Genomic DNA, 26,199 nt, shown 5'->3' with positions numbered 1-26,199 from the left:
ATTGATTTCTGTGATACAATGACCATTAATCTCCCACATCCCCGTTTCTTACCCAGTTGTGATTACCACTTTGGGCCAAATGCACAATAATTCATTAAGCTCATTAGAAACAAAACACATATTAAGCCAAATATTCAGAGATATTAACTTATGTGGTTATCTACAATTTGCTGATAAACAATTCAAAATATTCTATTCAACCGGACAGTATAATTTTCCAGGCATCCTGGGGAAGAAAGTAAAGGCCTATGAATTCATTTTTCACAGTTGCTGGTTCTTTCCTGTTAGCTGTTAAAAGAATTTTACACGTATAATTAACAGTTACTAGTTACTAGTAGAACTAGATATTGCCAATCCTATATTATACAAGCATGCTTTGTGCTTTGATAAAATATGAGCCTATGAATACAGCAGCTCATTGCCCAGTTTTTGGATACTATCGCCCCATACTGTTCCCTTACTATGCCCAAATATTAAGGGGATTTTTTCTTCTGATCCTATGTCGCCCGAGCTTCTGATTCAGGCCAGGTGAAATCCAGGCAGCACAGCAGTCCTCGAGGCCCAGCGTCGAAGTTCAGGCTCATCGAAGTGAAGGAGGACATCCCCCAGCCCTCTTTTTTACGGCACTAGCTGCTGTAAGCCAGGTGAGTTAAAGGTCCCAGTGAAATTTAAAGGTCCTTGACAGGCCAGGGAGAAGGTAACTGTCTAAGGTAAATGGATAGGATTTGGTAGGTTAGGGGTGGGGGGTTGGTTTGGTGGGGGGGGGGGGGGGGGGGGGTGTGGGGGGGCGGTGGGATCGAAGATCCAAGGGGGAGGGTCGGAAGTCAGGGGATTGGAGACCACAGGTGGGAGTGGGGGTTGGGGGTCAGAGATCAGACGTGGATGGAGGGGGTGGAACTCAGAAATAGTTTGCGGGAGGGTCGGACCCCGGATGTGCATGGCTGGGGGTAAAGGGGGGGGGGTGGTGGGGTGGTGGGGGGGCGGGGGGGATGTGCTGGGAGTGTTGGACCTTAGCGGAGAGCAGTGGGGGTCGGACCTCGTGGTGGGGTGGGGGGTGTCAGACCTTGGTGGAGTGGTGTGTGGGTGTTGGACCTCAGTGTGGAGAATGGCTGGGGGGTCCTTGGGGGGAGGGGGGAGGGTGGGGGTCAGTTGGACCTCAGGGGGTGTGGGGGGTGTCGGACCTCCTTTGGGTGAGGGGTCGGGTCGGGTTGGGCCAGGCTGGGGGATGGTGGGGGCGCAGTTTGCCTTAATTTTAAGATTACAGCCCCTTCTTCTGGATTTCCTCAGCTGAAGAAATAGCTTATCTACTTCTATCTGATCAAATCCTTTAGGTTACTCTTCAATCATCTATATTCAATGGAATACAAGTTATATGTAGGGAGCCTGTCCTCATGATTTAGCCCTTTATGTTCCAGTATCATTCTGGTGAATATGTACTTGGCTCCCTCATAAGCCAGGGTGTTCTTCCTACGTTATGGCACCAGCATTGAATATAATATTCTAAATGATACCTGACTGTGGTTCTATGCAACTGGAGCATAACTTCCTCTCCTTTGTATCCCTGCCTGCTTGAAATAAAGGTCAACATTCGATTAGCCTTTTTGATTGCTTTTTTTACCGGTCCAATAGCTTTTAGTGATTTGTGCACATGGATAATCAAATCTCTTTGCTACTCCACAGTTCCTAGTTTCTTACTGCTTACAAAATAAATTGGCTCTGAGGGAATGATTGGAATATATGAGTATAAGGTTTTAGTGTCAGATTGAAAATAAATATAGAGAAGAATCATACTTGCCGCTGAAAACTTTGTTTATGAGATGGTTGAAATTTGGAAGAATAGAATTGCAGCAATAAAAACTCTAATGGAACTAAAGGAGCAAGACAATTGTTTAATCATTTAAGCACTATAAAAAAAGCACTTTTGCTGATTTATGTGGGGATACACAACTCAACCCCTCTATGCAACTGTACAAGAAAATGAACTCTAACTACCAACCTCTACAATAAAAATGCTTGAATTTATTCCAAACAGTACAATTATCTAGACAAGAACAGTCACTGCACTCCAATATAATTCATTATATGTGATCTTGCTGAGTTACTACTGAGCAGTTAACAGCAACAGCAATAAATTAAACCCTCCAAAGATCTTTCAGTTGAAATTATTTAGTTTCACCATTGTGAAAAATGGAACTGCTTGTAGATGGTCTTTAGAAATAAAAATGTCTTGCAATTTTCTGGCAAGAAGGGAAGGAAAGTAACGATTAAAGGAAAGACACAACAGACAAACTATATTTCACTGAACTGTTCCAGGATAGCAATATGTTGAACTGTACGATTGATTGGGGTGGATTTTCCTTACCACGGTGGGAAACAGTAGCAGGACTGTTTTCAGGTACCAACCTGCCCCCAGCAGGAGGAAGCAGTCACTTACTGAAATTTTCACAGGAGCACTCCCCCCCCACCGCCAAACCCCCACTCCCTACTCGACCCCACCACCCACCTTAAATGGCATGGAGACAAGTTCTTGCAGCTGCCCAAATAAGGGTGCCGGGCAAGCTCTTGAATCTGGAGAGTTGATCAGAGGCCTACCAACTTGAAAGGAGAAGTGGGCTGTGATAGCAGGCAAGTAACAGGGAGGGCGCTTCAACATGGAAGCATCCTCTCACCAATTTTCTTGAAAGTTTAATTAAAAAATGGTTCCTGAAGCCAGGCTACCACTGGTGGGGGTGGGGAGCCTCAGTAAAGGGTGACATGTGCTTACTTTCACACTCAGACAAGCATGGAGGACCTCTAGGCCTGCCTGGCCTGCTGGCCTATCGGCCTGCCCCCGGGTGCCCTAAACTGGTGCCAACCACACCAACACCTTCACTCACCACTGCCCACCATCCCACCTCCAGTCCGGTGTCTGGGAAACTGGAGATCAATTGGAAAATTGTGGTTAGCCTCCTTTAAGTGGGCCTAACAAGGCTCTTAACAAATCAAATCAACTGCCAGCCATATAGAGGTACTGTAGTCCTACTGGCCCCGAGCCCAATTTGGTTGTGTCAGAAACAGGTTCAGAAAACCAGGGCGCCGAATGGCACCAGCATTTTTGAGCCTCGTCTGCCTCCGCAGCCATATCTGGCGGGGTCCGAAAATCTTGTAGAAGCAAAACACAAAATGCTGAAAGCTTTGATCATTCCCCAATTTTATCTTTCAATATGTTAAATTGAGGAACCTTTCAGAGTGCTTTATGTACAATGAATTACTTTGGACCTGAATTTTGCGCTTGGTGTGTGTACCAAGTCGGCGGGAGCGGGAGCGGAAGCGGATGTGGAATCCTCTCCTGGCCATGGTTGCATGCAAACGCGATTCCATGCTGGATGGCCAATTAAGGTCCGCCCAGCGTGAAACACGTCTTCTGGATTGTCGGGAAGGGCCGGGCAGGGATGGGGGCCTGTCGGGCGCCGGGTCCAAAGGCGACCCAGCGGGCGCTTAGAACCAGCAAAGACAGCTCCCTGAAGGCTGCCAGGGGAGAATCTTTAGAGTCGGTCTGGAGACTGGAACAATGGCCTAACCAGCGGCTGGAGACGCCAGGCGAGAGAACAAGTCGGGTGGGCACTCAGCCCCCTGTTTCTTGGACGAGTGCTTCGCGGTCCTCATGGAGGAGGTTAGTGTCAGGTGGGACACTCTCGTACCCAGGGGTGGCAGGAGGAGGCCACCGCATCAGACCAAAAAAGCCTGGGAAGAGGTGGCAGCCGAGGTCAGTGGCCACGACATGTGCGGCGCACATGGGTGCAGTGCCGCAAAAGGTTCAATGACCTGCTGCACTCAGCAAGGGTGAGTAGCATGTTGGCATGGATCAGTGTGGAGAAGTGTTAAGGGCTGGCTGTCCCCATTAATGTGGAGCTCAGGGGTGTTAGAGTCTGAGTACCAACTGCCACTGGCACTGGAGCTGGCTAAGGGGGTGAGCCCTGGTTCCTTGGCTGTGTGCCTTCCAGGTCAAGGGACACGACTCGGATGTGCCCTGCAAGATGTTCCTCAGGTGGGGTTGGCCAGACTGCAATGGCGCTGCAGGTAGAGAGTGGACAAATCAATGCTCCTCTGAACACCATCGAGAGGTCAAGGACAGGTGGAGGCCCTCAAACCTCCTAATCTTGACAAGGTACAAAATAGATGCATTGGAGCTGGAGAGCCACCACCCACCTCAGTCAGCCGGTCGTGGAGAGACAGGGGTCTCTGATGAAGGTAAGAATGCAGTTCACAGAGGTAAGAGTGTCGGGTTGTGCAAATGGGACAAATGCCATTAATGGGTACCTCAAACCTGGAGACCCCATTGCTCATTGAAATTCAATGGCACCATGATGCAGATCTCCATTGTGTCACCTGGGCACCTGGCATGCACAGTGACAGTGTGATGGCTTAAACTAATGACATTTTGTTGTCCTCCCTTAGATTTTCCAGCATACGCTCAAATGCAGGATTCCAAAGAGCCATCCTTAATGCCAGAGGACCACGGGGCTTTGGATGCACCTGCATCACACTCCCTCCCTGAACCAGGCACCAGCGCAGATACCAGCACCTCGGTGGGCATCAGGTCATCGGCTAGAATGTTGGTGCACAGCGGGGAGGGCACTTCACACTTGCTTGAGGAGCAGACGGGGGCAGAGAGTGCCCAGGGCACAGGCAGTCCGAGGACTGCTGGAGACCAGGACCATGCTGAACCGAAGGCAGATGATGAACCTCTGGAGACATCCATGAGGTGGCAAATGCTGGATGTCCAGTGGGATGCGCAGGAGGATCTAGTGGAGATTCCTGAGGGTATGCATGCCATGGTCTCCGTTGTGGTGGAGTCCATTGAGAGTATGAGCACTGCATTGATCCTCATTGCTGAGCACACTGCCTCCTCCATTAAGAGAGTGGCGACTCTCATGGAGAGACAACTCCAGGGACAGACTCAGGGGTTCCTGGGGTTGCATTCAGACCTGTAAGCCTTCACACAGGCACTGGCCTCAAGTGGTCAGTGTCGGTGTGGGAGTTGGATGAGGCACCCAGCATCCCAACTAGGTGCCCATCCATCAGTGGCAAGCAGGGAGGTCCAAAGCAACCACATGTTGGTGCATGACCTGCTTGTCGTCTCTGCCGGCTCCTCTCAGGGCACTCTGGATGATGGCAGCAGCTCCTCTGCCCCTCTGCCAGTGACCATGACATCTGATCAGGATGTGGTGACTGGGTAGATGCCAGCCAAGGCACCAGTCGCTCCCTCCCAGGCGGGTCCAGCACAGGTTCCACTGGCCAGAGGATGACCGCCAAGGTCATCAAGGCCAAGAGGGCAGCACAGTCAGCAGGCTGCCTCCAAAGCCGCGGCCAGAGAGAGTGGGGTGATGGGGGGTGCAAAAAGACGCAGCACTCACAAACTTAAGTTTAAGGCACCATGAGCACAAGAGGGTCCACGGGTGATCTTTTGTTCCGCCATGTTTTACTGTTTATGTTTACTGGTGTGGCCATTAACACCATATATATTTCTGTTCATTTGATGTGAGTCAAAATTATATAAATTTTGTTTTTGTCTTAATGGTCTGAGTATGCTTCACTTGTTTTGTCGGTGCAGGGCACACCAGTATCTAATGCTGGATATGAGTGTCTCTAAACTTTATTGCATAGGCTCTGAGTGGGCTTTGGGTTCAAAGGAAAGGGTCATTTCGGACATCGGGGATGGAGCCAGCAGCCCTAGCATGAGGTGGAAGCCTAGCTAAAGTAGCGTTGGGTCAAGGCATCCCTGGTGTCCCAGCCTCCCTGCAGGATACAGAGGTCTGGCACCGGGTCCTCAGCGTTCTCCTCGCTGTGCTCCTTTTCTGGCTTACCACCGGATTCATCCTTTGTGGCCTGTGCAGCTGCCCCAAGTTCCTCTTCCTCCAGTGGGTCCCACTTTGCCAGAGCCAGATTGTAGAGAGCGCAGCATGCAACCGCTATCAGTGAAACCCGCTCTTGGGGAGTATTGTAGTGCTCCCCCTGAATAGTCCAGTGTTTGGAAGTGCATTTTTGCCCTTGTGGAGGCATGACTCTTATTATAACACTGCTCTGCCTCTGTTCTTGGGAGACAGAGAGGGGACAAAAGCTACTTTTTCAACGGATAGCCTTTCAGAATCTGTCTTGTGGTCACAAACTATCCAGTTGTTCATCAAGTGGATTCCCTTCCTGTTGACGAAGGCACCGGGCTGACCCGCTGGCGCCTTGATGGCCACATGTGTGCAGTCGATTGCATTCTGGATGTGGGGGAACCCAGCAATCGTTGCAAACCCTCTGGCTTGCTCAGCCTGGTTGGCCTTGTCTGTTTGGACATAAGTAAATGTCATTACCGGCCTGAATAGAACATCAGGTCACCAGCTTGATGCAACTGTGGACAGTTGATTGGGACAGTCCACATTGACCCCTGGAAAGAGCCGGAGGAGTAGAAGTTGAGGGCCACAGTGACCTTCAGAGCCACCGGCATGGGATGTCCACCCACACAGTTGGAGGTGATCTCAGACCCAATCATCTGACAAATGGAGGTCACAGTCTCCCTGGAGAGGTGGAGGTGCACCTCCAACATGTTGAGGTAGCTGCATCTCTGCCTATAAACTCTGTTAGCAGGATAATGGCGTCTTCTGGGACTACCCTGCACCGCTCCTCCCGCAGGTCCCCCCCTTGGAAGCTGCATGGGGACACCTGCCTCGTTTCCCTTCTGCCCCTCTCTTCCTCTTCAGAGGAGGTGCCTCCAGCGGAGAGCACAATCCCCATTACCAGGCTAACAGAAGGCTGTCAGATACCTGGAAGGGTCCACATGGTCAAAATCCTCTGAGGGCCTTGGAGACACCAATGAGTCCTGAAATGAAGCCTAGAAATGTTAAGACTGAAGTTCAGAACTGGGATGAAGCTGTCCATTTCAAATAAGCAACCAGCAGCAAACTGTCTCCTAAACTCCTCACTACTCACACTGGCAATGCTGCTGACCCTTTTTATCCCGCCCTTGGATGAGGTTTCATTAAAACTGGGCTGCCCACCTGCCCGTTTTACCCGCGCGACGAGCGCAAAACCGCGCAGGCAACATAAAATCACAAACAATTGCCTTTTTAATGCCCGTAAGTGGCCTTTTAATTGTTGGCGGGTGCGGCTCCAACACCTGCACGCAGCCACCGACCTGAAGATTGTTCGTATGCGGGATGACATCAGGACGCTCGCCCGACATCATCTCGCGCTATTTCACGTCCATTCAGGTCGGGCGGCCGGGAGATAGTTGGGGGTTCAGGGAAGATAGACGGATGGTCAGGAGTAATCTGGTCAGGAGGGTTAGTTGGGTAAGGGCGGGGGTAGTCAGGTGGTCGAGGGGGTAGTCAGTGCGTCAGGGTTTGTGGTTGGGGTTAGTCGGTATAGTTGGAGGGTCAGAAAGTGTAGTCGGTGGGTGGGATCAGTGGAGCTATAGGGTCGAGAGGGATTGGGATTTCAGGGGGATTGTAAGGGAGTCAGGCCACCCTGACGCCCCTGAATACCCTCTGACCCCCTGACCTGACCCAACTACCCCTCCCAACCATCCTACTATACCCCTGACCAGACCTGTTTACCCCCCGATGACCTGACTACCCCACCCGACCCAACCTGACTATCCCTCCAAGACCATTCCAACCCAACTACCACCTGGCCCACCTTCTCATTTTACCCACCTACCCACGCTACATACTCACCCACCTATCTACCACCTCACTCACCTGCCACCTTACCTGCTTGCCATGCCACTCACCCGCCACCTCACCCACCCACCACCTCACCAACCTGCCACCTCACCCACCTACCACCACACCCATCTACCGCCTCACCCATTTTCCTCACTCACCTACCCAATCACTCATTCATCTGTTTACACATTCTTCCATTCATTAACATTCATCTATTCACCCATTCACTCCGGACCTTTAAACTTACCACATGGCAGCAAGTGCCACAAATGAGGATGTGTCCTGTCTTCCCCTGATTCTACAGCGCAGCAATAGAGTTATCCGAGGGACTCGCTGCTCCACATTTCTGGCAAAACTGTGTTTGGAAGACCCAGCAAGAAATGTGGAGGAGCATCGAAGCGGGGGAGAAGTTCAAGTGGAGAGGCAATCTGATAATGACTGCCGCTTCTTGGAAGGTCCAGGCAATCAATAGATGTATTTCATTTGTTTTAATTATATGATCGTAGAATAATCATCACTGGAACCTCACCTTCATTACTACAGGCGACTGTTTATAACTGCATCTTCATTGACATGTTGTTGCTACTGGATGATGACAGAGAGGTTACTGGTATCTATATGTAACTAAAACAAAAACAGAATTACCTGGAAAAACTCAGCAGGTCTGGCAGCATCGGCGGAGAAGAAACCAGTTAACGTTTTGAGCCTTCATGGCCCTTCGGCAGAACTGAAGCATAGTTAGGAGAAGGGAGAAATATAAACTGGTTTAAGGTGGGGGGTGGGGGGGGGGGAGAGAGAGAGAGGCGTTGAGGGTGTGGTGATTGTGGAGATGAGCAGTTAATCAAAAGATGTCACAGACAAAAGGGTCAAAGAGGTGTTGAAGGTGGTGATATTTGTCTAAGAAAAGTGCTAATTAAGAATGGAAGACAGGATATTCAAAGTACAGCTCTAGTGGGGGTGGGGTAGACAGACTAACAAGGTTTTAGTTTTAGATTTAAAAATAATGGAAATAGGTGGGGAAAGAAGAATCTATATAAATTATTGAAAAAAAGGGTGGGGGGGTGGGGGGAGAAACGGGGTGGGGATGGGGGAGGGGGAGTTTAAGATCTAAAGTTGTTGAATTCAATATTCAGCCCGTAAGGCTGTAAAGTGCCTAGTCGGAAGATGAGGTGCTGTTCCTCCAGTTTGCGTTGGGCTTCACTGGAACAATGCAGCAAGCCAAGGACAGACATGTGGGCAAGAGAACAGGGTGGAGTGTTAAAATGGCAAGCGACAGGGAGGTTTGGGTCTTTCTTGCGGACAGACCGCAGGTGTTCCGCAAAACGGTCGCCCAGTTTGCGTTTGGTCTCTCCAATGTAGAGGAGACCGCATTGGGAGCAACGAATGCAGTAGACTAAGTTAGGGGAAATGCAAGTGAAATGCTGCTTCACTTGAAAGGAGTGTTTTTCCTCCTACCCAAAATCCACAAACAGAACTGTACTGGCAGACCGATCGTGTCAGCCTGTTCCTGCCCCACGGAACTCATTTCTCGTTATCTTGACTCCCTTCTCTCTCCCCTTGTCCAGTCCCTTCCCACCTACATCCGTGATTCCTCTGACACCTTACGTCACATCAACAAATTCCAGTTCCCTGGCCCCAACCGCTTCGTCTTCACCATGGATGTCCAATCCCTCTACACCTCCATCCCCCACCAGGATGGTCTGAGGGCCCTTAGCTTCTTCCTTGAACAAAGGCCCCAACAATCCCCATCCACCACTACTCTCCTCCGTCTGGCTGAACTTGTTCTCACACTGAACAATTTCTCCTTTAACTCCTCTCACTTCCTCCAAATAAAAGGTGTGGCTATGGGTACCCGCATGGGCCCCAGCTATGCCTGTCTCTTTATGGGGTATGTGGAACATTCCTTGTTCCAGTCCTACTCCGGCCCCCTCCCACAACTCTTTCTCCGGTACATCGATGATTACTTCGGTGCTGCTTCATGCTCTTGTCGGGACCTGGAAAAATTTATTAATTTTGCTTCCAATCTCCACCCCTCCATCATCTTCACATGGTCCATCTCTGACACTTCTCTTCCCTTCCTTGACCTTTCTGTCTCAATTTCTGATGATAGACTGTCCACCAATATCCATTACAAGCCTACCGACTCCCACAGCTACCTCGACTACAGCTCCTCACACCCCGCTTCTTGTAAAGACTCCATCCCATTCTCTCAGTTCCTTCGCCTCTGTCGCATCTGTTCTGATGACGCTACCTTCAAAAACAGCTCCTCTGACATGTCCTCCTTCTTCCTTAACCGAGGTTTTCCATCCACGGTCGTTGACAGGGCCCTCAACCGTGTCCGGCCCATATCCCGCGCATCCTCCCTCACGCCTTCTCCTCCTTCCCAGAAACATGATAGGGTCCCCCTTGTCCTCACTTATCACCCCACCAGCCTTCGCATTCAAAGGATCATCCTCCGCCATTTCCGCCAACTCCAGCATGATGCCACCACCAAACACATCTTCCCTTCACCCCCCCTGATGGCATTCCGTAGGGATCATTCCCTCCAGGACACCCTGGTCCACTCCTCCATCACCCCCTACTCCTCAACCCCCAGTTATGGCACCTCCCCATGCCCACGCAGAAGATGCAACACCTGCCCCTTCACTTCCTCTCTCCTCACCGTCCAAGGGCCCAAACACTCCTTTCAAGTCAAGCAGCATTTCACTTGCATTTCCCCTAACTTCGTCTACTGCATTTGTTGCTCCCAATGCGGTCTCCTCTACATTGGAGAGACCAAACGCAAACTGGGCGACCGTTTTGCGGAACACCTGCGGTCTGTCCGCAAGAAAGACCCAAACCTCCCTGTCGCTTGCCATTTTAACACTCCACCCTGTTCTCTTGCCCACATGTCTGTCCTTGGCTTGCTGCATAGTTCCAGTGAAGCCCAACGCAAACTGGAGGAACAGCATCTCATCTTCCGACTAGGCACTTTACGGCCTTCCGGGCTGAATATTGAATTCAACAACTTTAGATCTTAAACTCCCCCTCCCCCATCCCCACCCCGTTTCTCCCCCCTCCCCCCCCCACTTTTTTTTCAATAATTTATATAGATTCTTCTTTCCCCACCTATTTCCATTATTTTTAAATCTAAAACTAAAACCTTGTTAGTCTGTCTACCCCACCCCCACTAGAGCTGTACTTTGAATATCCTGTCTTCCATTCTTAATTAGCACTTTTCTTAGACAAATATCACCACCTTCAACACCTCTTTGACCCTTTTGTCTGTGACATCTTTTGATTAACTGCTCATCTCCACAATCACCACACCCTCAACGTCTCTCTCTCTCTCCCCCCGCCCCCCCCCCCCCCCGCCCCCCCACCACCTTAAACCAGTTTATATTTCTCCCTTCTCCTAACTATGCTTCAGTTCTGTCGAAGGGCCATGAAGGCTCGAAACGTTAACTGATTTCTTCTCCGCGGATGCTGCCAGACCTGCTGAGTTTTTCCAGGTAATTCTGTTTTTGTTTTGGATTTCCAGCATCCGCAGTAGCTTTTAACTTTTTGTTTTTATCTATATGTAACTAACTTACTTAAATGAATTAGATTCAACTTCTTGTGCTTGGGTAAATTAATGTTATTTGGTTCACTAACAAACCATAATTTAGTCTATGCAGGAATATGCAGAGTGGTATTATGATGTGCTCATGGCATGTCCTCCATTACACTGGTGAAATCAGACACAGATTGGCTCTGTGAAACACTTCTGCAAGGGTGATCCTAAACTTCCAGTCTCCTGTCATTTTAATTTTCTGCCTCCCTTCCTCTCTGACCTCTCTATCTCTGGCCAGCAATGCTGTTCTCAATGCTGGCAGAGAGCTCTGCATGCAGCAGGGAACCCAGGCAGCGTAGTTGGAGACCATGTGGTGCAGGCAGTCTGTTCTTCCTTTATATAAGGCTGTTGCTTAGGGGGAAGCTGCACAAAAAAGATTACGACAATAGAAATGTTTTCAAACTGAGTGCCAGGACAGACAGAGGGATTCAGCATGAGGATGTGGTGATCACAGCTATCAGCTCAGGTTCTGACACTGCACATACCTTTGAAGCTAATACATAGTTTGGATCAGCACATGGCAAGTGACTGGGCACAAGTGGGTTGCAACCACGCTAGGGTGAAAGAATGGCTCTTGTGTCAGCTCACAGGAGAATGAGGTGGCAAACCAGTGCTACTGCAGATGACTCAGGTGCAGACTGCAACGGGGCAGATACAGGAAAACACCAATGAGCTTGCACACCAAGATGCTTGGTGCATTGGCTGGCCTGCCATTCAGCCCCTTGCCACTGTCAAAGAGCATGGGGAATCCTGACTCCAACCAGATAGAGGACATTGTGCAGAGATTACCTTCTCCACAGCATCAGCTCCATGTCCCCTCATGTCCTGCAGACCAAGAGACTCTGGCATTGTGGCCCCAGCCTTTACTTAGACAGGTTACCTACTCATCTGCCAAACCTGTCAGGATGCGGCAACATTCCACTGGTAAATGCACCAAAACACCTCCAAATACACTGCAGAGTACTTTAAGGCATTTTTGAATTGAAGAAGTTCCAAAAATTTAGCTTACAATAATGCAATTCAACCTGTTCGGGCACACACAGGGGATGCAGCTGCTCCTCAATATCAAGGGAGAATGCTGAGCGTCACACATGTGACACAGCCTGCCCATGGGGAAGCGAGTGTTGCTGCTAGAAGCAGCACAATGCAATTCAATTTCCTGCCCCTCAGCCTTGAGTTAGATACTTTAGAGCCTTCAGGGCTAGATTGAGTTTTAACAGTTGTACTAGTTAGACCACACCAAGAATACTGTGAACAGTTTTGGTCCCCTTGTCTAAGGAAAGATATACTAGCATTTGAGGCAGATGAGAGAAGGTTCTCTAGGCTGATCCCAGGTATGGACGAATTTTCTAATGAGGAGAGGTTGAGTAGGTTGAGCCTGTACTCACTGGAGTTTAGAAGAATGAGAGGCGACCTTATTGAAACATATAAAATTCTTAGGGGGTTTGACAGGGTAGGTGCTGAGAGGTTGTTTCCCCTTGTGGGAGAGTCTAGGAACAGAGGACACAATCTCAGAGTAGAGGGTCACCCATTTAAGACAGCGATGAGGAGGAATTTCTTCTCTCAGAGGGTAGTGAATCTGTGGAATGCTTTACCATAGAGGGCTGTAGAGGCTGGGTCATTCAGCATATTCATGGCTGAGATAGATTTTTAATCAGTAAGGGAATCAAGGGTTATGGGGAAAAGGCAGGAAAGTGGAGTTGAGGATTATTAGATCAGCCATGATCTCATTGAATGGTGGTGCAGGCTTGATGGGCTGATTGGCCCACTTCTGCTCCTATGTCTTATGGTCTTATAATCAGCCCCAAAACACATCACTTACTGGCAGAAAACATTGTGTTAAGTATACATGAAATTGGGGTCAAAATTTGTACCATGTTTCAAACACATAGCTTTCTTACAGCGTTTTCAGCTTGAGCTTGGCAAATAGGTTAAAAAGCTTCCACCTCATTCAATCTCAATTTATTTTTGGCTAGTGACATATGTTTTGCATTGTGGTGGCACTGGATTTATTTTACTGCTTATTACATGGATGTAACATTATTTATAAATTAATGGACTAATTAAAATGTTAGCACTAAGTTTGTTTTAGACTATCATGTGCATTAGTGGCAGTCAAAAACTATATTCTATTAAGGATAAACACATGCCAAGCTAATGTATTTGACATCTGACCTATTTTACTCCCAACTAGAGGGAGCAGCAAGCCTCAAATGGGTAGAAGTTCAGGACTATAAACTCATCACTATCTGGCTTGTTGGGAGACATACTGCCATCTGTACTGTTGGATTATTTCCAGTGAAATTACTGAGGCCTAAGTAATTTTTCATTGTTGTATAGCTTGACACTTGAATTTTTCTATTAAGGACCAATTCAATTGATGCCTACAAATTTAATGTGTGACATGTCATATTCAGGGTTAATATTATATTAATAATAGATAAATGGGTGGATAACCCTGATACTAAGACTGAGGCTAAAGCTTATAAATCTAATTTGGAAGCTCACTGTGGTATCTTAACACTGTTTTTTACACTCAATGTAGCTTGACAGCAGAGCTGTTTCTCTGTGTGCAATACATATTCTGCATCATTATCTTGAACAGGTTATTGATTATGACAGGTTTGAATAATATATACAAGGAAAAACTGCTCTGATTAGCAGATAGTACAAGGGCAGAGATTTAAGGTTTTGGGTAAGGGATGCGTGGGGGGTGTGGGGGAGGGGATGTGAGGAAAAATGTTTTACGCAGCGAGTGGAAATGACATGGAACAAGGATGGTGGAAGTAGAGATGATCAATGATTTCATAAGGTAATTTGAGGGACACTTGAAGAAAATAAATGTGCAGGGTACAAGGATAGAGTGGGAAATGGGACTGACCGGATTGCTTCCCACAGGGCCGACATGGACTTGATGGGTTGAATAACCTTCTCCCGTGTCGTAGATGACTCTACAGGCGTGATTTTTGTTTCAGGTTCAGGAAACATGAATCGGGCCCTTTCTCAACTTCCAAAAATCGAGCCCGTCCCTTCTGCCCATTCCAACCATTTTTTCATCTCCTGGATGGGTAGGTGGGCAGAGTTAGAGTTCCCCACTCCCAAGAGAGTGTCAGTGGTATACGGGTGCCAAGGCAGGCTGGTAAGAAGGCCTGCATTAGTTCCCTGGGACACCAGTCCAGCTCTACAACATAATTCTTATGATACCCAGCCCTCACCCCCTCATCCACTCCCATGCCTCTCTATGCACCCTCATACCCAATGCCCTTTCATATTCCTCATCCTCAATCCATGTCCCCTCATATTTCCTATGTTCCCTCCATACCCACTCAGATCCTTAATGCCCCCTCCATGCCTCCCATATTCCCCATGTATGTCCATAGCTATTTACCCAACATCAACTATATACAGTCCTCAGGAGCCATGCAATAGTAATGGGAATCATTTGAAATTGATATAAAAAAATACACCGCTAATAGAGTTGTTAGTAAAAAACACAACCATTCTTTTTTTAAAAATCTGGCTCAGTGAAAATACTTTAATTCCCTGACGAGGTCTATCAGTTATAAAAGGAAAATAAAAACAACTATCAGTAATCACATCAAAGGAAGATAATCATTTAATTATCTTTTAAAACTATCAATAAAACTGTAAACATAACTCCCTGCTTAGATAAGTGGGTCCACAGCTTGTGAAACTCAGCCACACATTCATAATGAGCTCAGCTGTCAAAACAAACCATTACAGCTCATAGAGAATGAAGCCTATTGAAACTACAAAAACCGATGGCCCTGCTTTTTCTAAGCTACACCAGATGGCCTACCAATTAACGCACTCCTGGAGCAGATGTCTGCTTTTGTTTTCTCCGATTGAAAACTGCAGACTCTTTTTTTTTTAAATTTAAAGAGCTGAGGAGCTCTAAGTCACTTTGATAATGACAGTAGAGTTGCCAAACACTGGTTTTCTATATTTTTGAATGCATATTGCACTCATCCCAATAGGAACAGTACTCTAATGCATATCCATCACTTACACAATGCTAATCAATTTAATGGTCAACTTACCTTTTCAGGACAGAGCCTTATAATCAATCACGGCAGTAAAAACAAAATTAACTTATAATACTGTATCAAATAATGATATTTGAATCTGTCGAACAATTTAACACTTGCTTCTCAGAATGTTCCCAGCTCCTCAGCAGTCTTCTCCCAAGATTAACAAAATATAAAGCAAGAAGTGTTTTCAGAAGCCTCCTAAAACCTGCCAGACCCAAATGAAAAGACTGTGGAACAGAAAAACAAATTTGCTCTCGGGCTGTCAATAGCAACCCCGATGTCAGTGTAGGTGTGTGCAGGGTCACGACCCAGGGCATCCCAATGCACAAAATGGTCATACAAAAATGGCATGAGGCCAGGAAGGCACAGAAAATTGAAAATTCAGCAAAATAAACAAAGTTTTTCCCATTCCCATCCCCATCCCGGGCTCGACGAGGGGACGAAAATCCGGCCCTATGACTCCATAAACACACTGTGGCATGTGAAAGTGAAGAAAATTAGAACTCAGACAGGACTTTATTCCACCTAGAGTTTAACTTTAGGAATAAGGGCCTAGAAATTGGGGTACATAATGCTCATTTTTCAATTGCTACCTGACCACCTATAGCCCCAAAATGGCTGCCAGAAAGTGCACAGACCACCATTTTAGTCGAGGAGGTAATGCCCACATCAGGAGAGCACATGTAGGCTGGTTTGAAAGCACCAAAAATAATCATGCAGATAAGGGTCTTTTTCTGTGTGCAGGACCTGTTCATCATTTTGAATCATCTTAACCATTCGGCCGCTATGTGTTGAACTCACACAGCATGACATGACATTAACTAGCAAGAAGGCCCTTTGTTAGCTTTATTTAAAGGGTTAATGCTGTACTTCCAGGTTACTTACTAGTTTACTATTTATGGCTGTTACTTGACTCTTGAGCATTTTCTTTTCAGTTGCAACACTCTTCAGAGTTCCCTTTGTCTACATGGAGAGACATTTTATTGCTTTTGTACTGCTTGTTGTTGCATGCTCCACAAATAATGTGGGATATGCTCCGGCTAACTTTAGAATTAAAAGCATGATTAGGAGCAGGAAAGAAGACATCAAAGAGTAGGCCAAGCTGCCAGAAGAGAGAGGAGGAGAAGGGCAATGAGCAAAAGGTCATATCCACAGATGGTCTTCAGGGAGAAATTCTCTGGCCTCAATTTCACTGATGAGCAATTTATAGCATGCCTTCATTTTCCCAACTAGGCTATTACTGAGCTAAGTTACCTACTGCGGCCACAATTCCACCCACAAGTCAGTGTATGAACACCAATGCCCTGTGCCTGACAGGGGCACTGTTACTCTTAACCTTTATATCATGGGCATTTTTCAGGCTACAACAAGTATCATTAGCAACATCTCACTTTTTGCAGTTCAGCAATGCATCAGTGAGGTGACAGGCTCTTTATACCAAAGGAAATATTTAAACCTTGTTCCTGATTGACAGAGAGAAACAGGATAAGGGAGCATGAAGTCCAGGCTTCTCCAGGATCTAAAGTGCCGTTGACTGCACATACATTGCTTTGTGTGCTCCCTGTCAGTATCTAGGGATATTTATCAATTTGTCAGTCAAAAGAGCTTTTGATCCTTCAATGTACAACTAGTTTGTGATCACAGGTAGGTAGTACATTATGCAAGTGGGTGCCCATTATTCTAGCAGCAGTCTTTCATCTGCATCAGTCCTCTGTGCCACCTTTATTCCAACCAGGTATCCGTGTAGCAGGTGGGTCATTGATTGACAAGGGTTATTCCCACCCTACTTGGTTCATGATTCCAATTAGAAACCTATATACAGCTTCACAGTAGGGCTACAATGAGATGGTGCTGCAGTGGTAATGTCACTGGACTAATAAACTTAGAGGCAAATGCTCTGAGGATTTGGATTCAAATCGCACCACAACAGCTGGTGAATTTAAATTCAATTTATAGAATCTGGAATTGAAAGTTAGTCTCAGTAATAGTGACCATGAAGCTGTTACTGATTGTTTTAAAATCCATCTAGATCAATAACGGGTCTTGAGGGAAGGAAATCTGCTACCTTTACCCAATTTGGCCTCCAGACCCACAGCAATGTGGCTGACTCTTAACTGGTCTTTGACCTAGCCCAGCAAATCATTTAGTTTAAGGGAAATTGGGGATGGGCAATAAATTCTGGCCTTGCCAGTGATGCCCATGTCCCATGAAAGAATAAAAGAAAAATGGACCAGCCTTACCACCACCTGTGAACTAACACATTCAGGAGAAGATGGATTAAGAGCACAAGAAGGAAGAGGGACAGGGGGATGAAAAGGAAGAGGAGAGGCAGCAACCAAGAGAGCCCCTATCTGCCTGAGTTTTTAGGATAAAGATCATTGAAGAGTAGTTCAACAAAGTCTATTCTTCCATTTCCCATTCACCAATGGTGCCACAATCTGATTGCATTGTTTCAATCAACACTATTTTGTTACAATCTCTGTATGGACCAATAACATTTAAAAAGATATTCAAGCTTCCAGTTAACTTCCAGCTAAAAGAATGACAGGTCAAGATTTCACATTTTAAACCTTAACTGTAATAAATGACTAAACATACCTTTAACTAAACACTATTTTCTTTTCCTAGGCAAATCATACTTTAAACTACAGAAAAAAGCATTCTCCTTTTATACTTACCACCTATCACACTGCCCCCCCCAAAATTACTATCCTTTTAGCAAACAGTCCACAGTTGCTCCCAGTTTCCAATGGGTTCCCAAATCTGTTTTGCCAAGTAGTTACTTTGAGTGACCATCTCCATGTGCTTTCCTTAGAGATTCTTAAATCCACCACCAGCAGTAAAGCCTGTTCTGATGATTCCTGCTCCCTCTGGCCATGCCAGAACAAATCTCCTAGAATTCGTAGAAGGCAGCAGGATGCATCTCTTTGACTACAGACTGTCTCCTTCCTGCATCTAGCTGTGGCAGCTCGCAACGTCAAACAGCTTTTTCTCTGTTCACCACACAGAACTGCTGCTTTCTGTCTGGGATATTTATTGATTAGTAGGGAAGCCTGTAACTTAATCTCAAAAATGGCTTCCCCTGTGCTGAACCCCATGGCAGTGTAGAAAATTATGAGGGAAATAGAGTGGACAGGATAAAATTGTTTCCCTTGATGGAGAATTCTAGAACCAGGGGACATAGATTCAAGATAAGTGGCAGAAGGTGTAGGGGGGACATGAGGAAGAACTTTTTTACGCAGAGGGTAGTGGGTGTCTGGAATTCACTGCCCAAGTTGGTGGTAGAGGCAGAAACTTTAAACTCTTTTATAAAGTACCTGAATCTGCACCTAAAGTGCTGTAAGCTGCAGGGCTATGGGTCGGGTGCAGGAAGGTGGTATTAGAAAGGGCACCTGGGTGTCATTGGGCTGGCATGGACAAGATGGGTTGAATGGCCTCCTTCTGTGCTGTAACTTTTCTATGATTCTATGGTTCTATGGTTCTAACGTGAAACACATTCACCTAGCATTCAGTTAGAACTGCTAATAACTATTTTGATCCCAACTCCCTTTCATCTTAGAAGTAAATGAACAGTCTACAGCACAACTGTTTACAATCTGAGACCTGTAATACCTTTCTGGGGCTTTGAGGGGCTCAGAATCTATTCATGGTAAACTAAGGGACTGCTGTCATTGCCTCCAAGTATCAATACCTTGCACCTTCTTCCCAGAAAAAAATAATCTAAGCCTTCCTTTGATCTCTAACAATCAAATCAACCAGGTTTACTGTCAGGAAGACTGCAACACAGGTCACTTGACCCCCATCATTTACCCTCAATTTAAAACTACAGTCCCAAAATATAATAATCTTAGAAATCTCATAATTGTAACACTATAAAGGCAAATACTTACACCAAATCCAAATGCAAGGATAAATCAGTTAAAAAGTAATCCAAACTCTTACAGAACATACCATTATTTATCCTTTTTTATTCCTTTAGTGCCCACATTGTAGGTTTCTTGCCTACTCTAGTGTTCCTTCGAGGTATTTCCCCAAGATGCAGATTTATTGTACAACACAATCCCCATGTTCATCCTCTTATGCTAATCAATTCAAGTCCAGGGTGCTCATATTTTCTAGGATTAGGGTAATATCCATTTCACGGTCCTTGTAGTTTTCTTTGGGGCTAATTAAAATATAGATTTGGGCTTGTAATATGCAAAGAGGGACTCCCACCTATACTTCCTTCAGTGGAGCAATGACATGTTAGAAAACAATTCAGGTTAATAAACAGTCAGGGTCACAAGTGGAAAAACAAAAACAAAAATACCTGGAAAAACTCAGCAGGTCTGCGGAGAGGAGCACAGTTAACGTTTCGAGTCCGAATGACCCTCCAACAGAACTAAGGAAAAATAGGTGACATATAAGCTGGTTTAGGGGGGCGGTGGTGGGACAAGTAGAGCTGGATAGAGGGCCAGTGATAGGTGGAGATAACCAAAAGATGTCACAGACAAAAGAACAAAGAGCTGTTGAAGGTGGTGATATTATCTAAAGGAATGTGCTAATTAAGGGTAGAAAGCAGAACAAGCAAAGTACAGATAGCCCTAGTGGGGGTGGGTGAAGCAATCGAAAAAGGCTAAAGGTAGAGGTAAAACAATGGATGGAAATATATTTAAAAATAATGGAAGTAGGTGGGAAAAGAAAAATCTATATAAATTATTGGGGGAAAAAAGCAGGGATCGGAAAGGGGGTGGAGATGGAGGAGAGAGTTCATGATCTAAAATTGTTGAACTCAATATTCAGTCCGGAAGGCTGTAAAGTGCCTAGTCGGAAGATGAGGTGCTGTTCCTCCAGTTTGCGTTGAGCTTCACTGGAACAATGCAGCAGGCCAAGGACGGACATGTGGGCATGAGAGCAGGGTGGAGTATTGAAATGGCAAGCAACAGGAAGGTCTGGGTAATGCTTGCAGACAGACCGAAGGTGTTCTGCAAAGTAGTCACCAAGTCTGCGTTTGGTCTCTCCAATGTAGAGGAAACCGCATTGGGAGAAACGAATGCAGTAGACTAAATTGAGGGAAGTGCAAATGAAATGCTGCTTCACTTGAAAGGAGTGTTTGGGCCCTTGGACGGGGAGGAGAGGGGAAGTAAAGGGGCAGGTGTTGCACCTTCTGCGGTTACATGGGAAGGTGCCGTGGGAGGGGGTTGAGGTGTAGGGAGTGATGGAGGAGTGGACCAGGGTGTCCCGGAGGGAACGACCCCTGCGGAATGCCGCCGGGGGGGTGAAGGGAAGATGTGTTTGGTGGGGCATCATGCTGGAGTTGGCGGAAATGGTGGAGGATGGTCCTTTGAATGCAGAGGCTGGTGGGGTGATAAGTGAGGACAAGGGGGACCCTATCATGTTTTTGGGAGGGAGATGAAGGTATGAGGGCGGATGCGCGGGAGATGGGCCGGACATAGTTGAGGGCCCCGTCAACCACTGTGGGTGGAAAACCTCGGCTAAGGAAGAAGGAAGACATGTCAGAGGAACTGTTTTTGAAAGTGACATCATCAGAACAGATGCGACGGAGGTGAAGGAACTGTGAAAATGGTACGGAGTCCTTACAGGAAGCCGGGTGTGAGGAGCTGTAGTCGAGGTAGCTGTGGGAGTCGGTAGGCTTGTAATGAATATTGGTGGACAGTCTATCACCAGAAATTGAGACAGAGAGGTCAAGGAAGGGAAGGGAAGTGTCAGAGATGGACCATGATGGAGGGGTGGAAATTGGAAGCAAAATTAATAAATTTTTCCAGGTCCAGATGAGAGCATAAAGCAGCACTGAAGTGATCATCAATGTACCAGAGAAAGAGTTGTGGGAGAGGGCTGGAGTAGGACTGGAACAAGGAATGTTCCACATACCCCATAAAGAGACAGGCATAGCTAGGGCCTATGCAGGTACCCATAGCCACACCTTTTATTTGGAGGAAGTGAGAGGAGGTTAAGGAGAAATTGTTCAGTGTGAGAACAAGTTCAGCCAGACGGAAGAGAGTAGTGGTGGATGGGGATTGTTCGGGCCTCTGTTCGAGGAAGAAGCGGAGAGCCATCAGACCAGCCCGGTGGGGGATGGAAGTGTAGAGGGATTGGACATCCATGGTGAAGAGGAGGCGGTTGGGGCCAGGGAACTGGAAATTGTTGATATGATGTAGGGTATCATAGGAATCACGGATGTAGGTGGGAAGGGACTGGACAAGGGGAGAGAGAATAGAGTCAAGATAGCGAGAAATGAGTTCCGTGGGGCAGGAACAGGCTGACACGATCGGTCTGCCGGGACAGTCCCGTTTGTGGATTTTGGGTAGGAGGTAGAAGCGGGCCGTCCGAGGTTGGGAGACTATCAGGTTGGAAGCTGCGGATGGAAGATGTCCAGAGGAGATGAGGTCACAAGTGGTATAGTTAAGTCATTGTACCTACTCCAACAACATTATTTGAAGATAAAAATGAATAAGCAAACAATAGTGGACCTGGCATTGTGGAAGATATATTGCATGTTGCAGTGCCAATTTGGCACAGTGGTCAAAGTGTTAGCAGAACATTGTGCACCAGTGTTATCAAAGCAGGTTTATTTTCCAGCTGCAAGATCAGTTTGTGAAAATCCCTCCAATTTATCATAGGAATATTTGTGTATCCTAATTGATGGAGCAAAACTGCTGCTTCTCCACCATGCAGATTCTAGGATGTTGTCTCCACTGGTTTTGGCTCTGCAGTGTTATCATTCAGCCTCAGGGGCTGGCAGGGGGAGTTTTGCAGGACACACACAAGTTCCTGCACCAAAGTGCAGTTTGGATAAGTGGGGTACATCACCCCATGGAGAGAGTGTATACTATTGGGATTAGTAGCCTGGTCTGGACATATTTAAGCATTGTGGTAAGTTTTAGTGTGTTTGACCAAAATATATAAAATAAACACTCATACTCCTTTCACTACTCCTTTGATCAACCCCAAAACATTACTGGTCTCATCCCACCCCCCACCCGCCCCAGACTCCTTAAGTATCACACAAATCCTTGTTATGCCATTTTACCCCTCATGCACTTCACACTTTTGCTCCACATTTCTGTATGTGGCTGCCAATACTATATATTCCAGTATGTATGTCTAGTTACAAGCACATGAGAAAAACGGACAAAAAAATATAAACAGTTAATCCATAGCCGCCAGTGCTGCTCACCCGCCCCATGATGAGCCAAAATGCACACTTATAAAACCTTAGGTCAAACTAGAAAAACAAGAAGTTCTGGAAATTCCTCCCCAACATTCCAAAGCAATCAAATACGAATTCCAAGAATCACGAAAGTGGATTATCCAACACTTCCCAAACATTTTGTTTTCAGAGTGTTACATCCCCATAGAGACTGATAACTTTTGAAAAGAGATGAATTTCACAGATATTGACAGAAAGAATCGCAGGATAAGATTCCATACTTTAAGACTTTTCTGTAACAAACAAACTAAAATCAAATTAGATAAAACATTACTTAACAGGCAACTAATACACCAAGTTAACAAAAAGGTACTTTTGCATGAACAAATTAACCCAATCAAAGTATCCCATATGAAACATTTTTTTTACTTTACACCATGCCTCTGGTTGATGGGCAGCAATAAAAGATTAAAGCCCAGATTTTCACAGAGTCCTTTCAAAAGATTGTGCAGGACCCAAATGCAGAAGCCCTGGTCATATTTCTGAAATATCTCATTTTCCAATGTTTTGGGAAGGTGACTTACACATGAGGGAAATCTGAAATCAGCAGGGCCATTTAAACTCAGGGCTGAGTTCAAACAAACCTCATTTTCACTGTAACAAGGGCCTTACCTCACAGTGTGGGAGTCATGATTTTTAGAGTAGACGTAAGTGTTTCTGAAAGGTAGATAAGGTCTTTAGAACTGTCATGATACAAAGTTATTTAAATCCACAGCCCTTTAAAAATAAAAAAGGCTGCCTGTGTCAATGAAAGTTGAAAAAAAACTGTTCTAGCAGTATAATAGCTGTTTGTTGACATTTATCCAAGGGCTATCATTATGCAATTATGAACCTTTGGCTCCTATCCACAAACTATAATTATCTTAGCAGGGGGTCCTAAACTCTCAGTTTGATTGACAGCTCAAAAAGTTTATTAAAGGATTATATGTCTTTGATGTGGTGTTATGAATGGAAGCTTGTTTGCTTTTACAATGGATTGAGTACTTGAGGGAGATTTAAACCTTTTTAATGGGCTTTCATGAATGGGAGTGTCTTTTTTAAATATAATGAAGGCACTAATAGATATTAAGTCCTTTATGGCCAGGATTTTCCGGTCGCCCAGCAGGTTCGGCGGGGGTGAGTGGATGTGACCGCGAAGTGGACCGCCGCCCGTGATCGGGCCCCGACCGCGATTTCATGCTGGCTGGCCAATTAACAGCCATCCAGTGTGAAATACGTGCTGCAGTGTTCAGCACTGCCGGGGTGGGAGCGGGAGGAGCGCCAGCGCGGAAGTTCGCACATGCGTGCGGGTGCGAACAGTAAATGCTCCCTGAGGCACAGAACTGCCTCAGGGAGCTGAAGATTTTTAAAATAAAAAAATAATGAAATTAGAAATGTTAAAAACATTTCTCTGCCACATGAGCAGGGACATGTTAGAGATAAGTTTGAAAAGTTTTTAATTTTTTTTTAAACACTGGTGGAAACCTCATCCCACCCGTGCATGAGGTTTTGCCAAAAGTGCAAAGGCCGTTGGGCTTTTCACCCACCCACCAACTGAATGGTTGGATGGGCAACAAAGATTTTCAATCAATTAGTTAATTAAGGGCCATAATAGGCCACTTAATAGTTGACCGGCATGCTGCCGACTCCCGCGCACACCCGCCGAATAGTATAGGAATATAGTGCATATAAAGACCCAAGTTGCAGGACTGAAAGCATGGTGTAGGGTCCTTTATACTGGAACGCTTGAACCTTGATGAGAGCAGAGAAGCCTGATACAGAAATAGATGAGAGACCAAGGACTCTGAAAGCAGCCAGGATAGGGATCGAACCTTTAAAGCAATCTGGAAAGAGGAGGACATCTCAAAGAATAACCAGAGACAGAAAACTCTGAAAATATTGCACGAGTCCGCGATAACAACGGGATGCTTGCCCGATGTCATCACATGTCATTTTGAGCTCGTTGGGGTTGGGCGCCTACCCGACGAGCCAAAAATTCTGCCCTACTTTATTTCACCTCAGCATGGGTCCTGAGATCTGTCCATAGTGGATTTTGGGTGTGTTGGTGTAAGGACCAAGGGGTGAGCGATAGGTGGCCTTAAAATTTAACAGAACGACTGGGGCAAAGTCCCAGCGAACCAAGGCGGGTCTTTAAAACTGTTTTATTTGGCAGTTAGCCGCACCAGTGGCTTCCTCCGATTTGCCTCTGGGGATAATGGGCCTGGCTCTATGCCACACCTTCACCACCACCAGTACCTTCCCCCACTGCCCCTCGCCAAGCCTGGAATTTCACAACTTGCACCATCCACCTTCGGATCGAAGATCTGGGCCTCAGTGTCAAGGTATTCTCAGCTTCCAGCAGTCTCACTTCTCCCTGCAAGACCAGGTCAAATCTTCCGGTGTCCTTCAAATAGCGCTTCACTCAGTCTGAATGTTCCAGGACAGACTTCCACCCGCAAAGCCCACACCAGTGACTCCCTTTTCCTTAAAGCTATAAAATTCCTGTTAATCCTGTTCCCGTCCTTCTGAAAAGAAGGCAAACTTCTCCAAGTGTTCTGCTTAGTTGTGAACACAAAAGCAAACTGCTTTTGAAAGTAATTTAGACTAATGACTGGTAGTCATGTCATCAGTCAGTAGAGGCAGCCATGTACTTGAGGCATTCAGGTGCAATAGTGGATTAGACAAGGCTTGGAATTAAATACATTAGAGACCACTGAACTATGTTGAGTTGTACAATAAAGAGTGGTGTATGATGTTTGATGCAATAACTTGCACAATAGTAAATTAAGTGTTCAACCTATAACAGTAATAATCTAGACATACTTATTAATGAAGTTATTGGGATTCCTTTTGACTTTGGGAGATAGTGCAAAATGGGTATTATTGGATCAGCTGTCCATTATGCATTTCTTCTGGTGACTTCAATGGAATGAAAAACAGAGTCATTGTGTGTTTGTGTGTGTGTGAGAGAGAGGGGGAAAGAGAGAGAGTATAAACTACTGAATATGGACTGCAATATGATCCATGTACACAGGGAGTAGAGAATTCTTCTCACACTAACCTTTAGCTGATGTGACTGGCATATGTCAATTATTTGGATGACTTCAGCCAAAGTTGGTGGAGAGGGAACCAAAAAAATTGTTAAATTAGAATCTTTGCATTAATGTTGCTTACTATATTATTCGTAAAAACATTTGGCAAAATGTAGAACAAAGCACTCAAGGAATTTAATTCATATTCACAGAAATGTCGACATCAAAAAAAAAACTACAATTTCTCTTTAGGGTGTCTATTTCATTTAACTTTATCCCAGTTGTGATTGGACAAAGATCATTCAAATTACAAAGATTTCTAAACACTAAGCTTGTATTTTCTTAGTCTGTCTCTTACACTTCAAATATTTTGCTTTGAGTTTGCGTTCAGTTGAGATTTGAGTATTTTTAGCATTCATGACCCAGAACTGCCTCACATGTAGCAGAAAGAGCTCATTGTTTCTGTGCTGTTAATTTGCTAGAGCAATCTAAACTTAATCCTAACTTCCTACACTTTTTGTACATCCTTAATTCCTTCTTTGATTCAAATGTTTACCTACTCTTCCTTTGAAAGTTGCAATGATATTTTCTACTACTTTTTGTAGCAAGTGATTCCACAATCCAACAACTGCCTAACATG

This window comes from Cetorhinus maximus, chromosome 7, assembly GCF_964194155.1.
Source record: "Cetorhinus maximus chromosome 7, sCetMax3.hap1.1, whole genome shotgun sequence".
Taxonomy (NCBI): domain Eukaryota; kingdom Metazoa; phylum Chordata; class Chondrichthyes; order Lamniformes; family Cetorhinidae; genus Cetorhinus; species Cetorhinus maximus.
The sequence above is the reverse complement of the archived record's forward strand: the minus strand, read 5'-3'. Positions refer to the sequence as shown.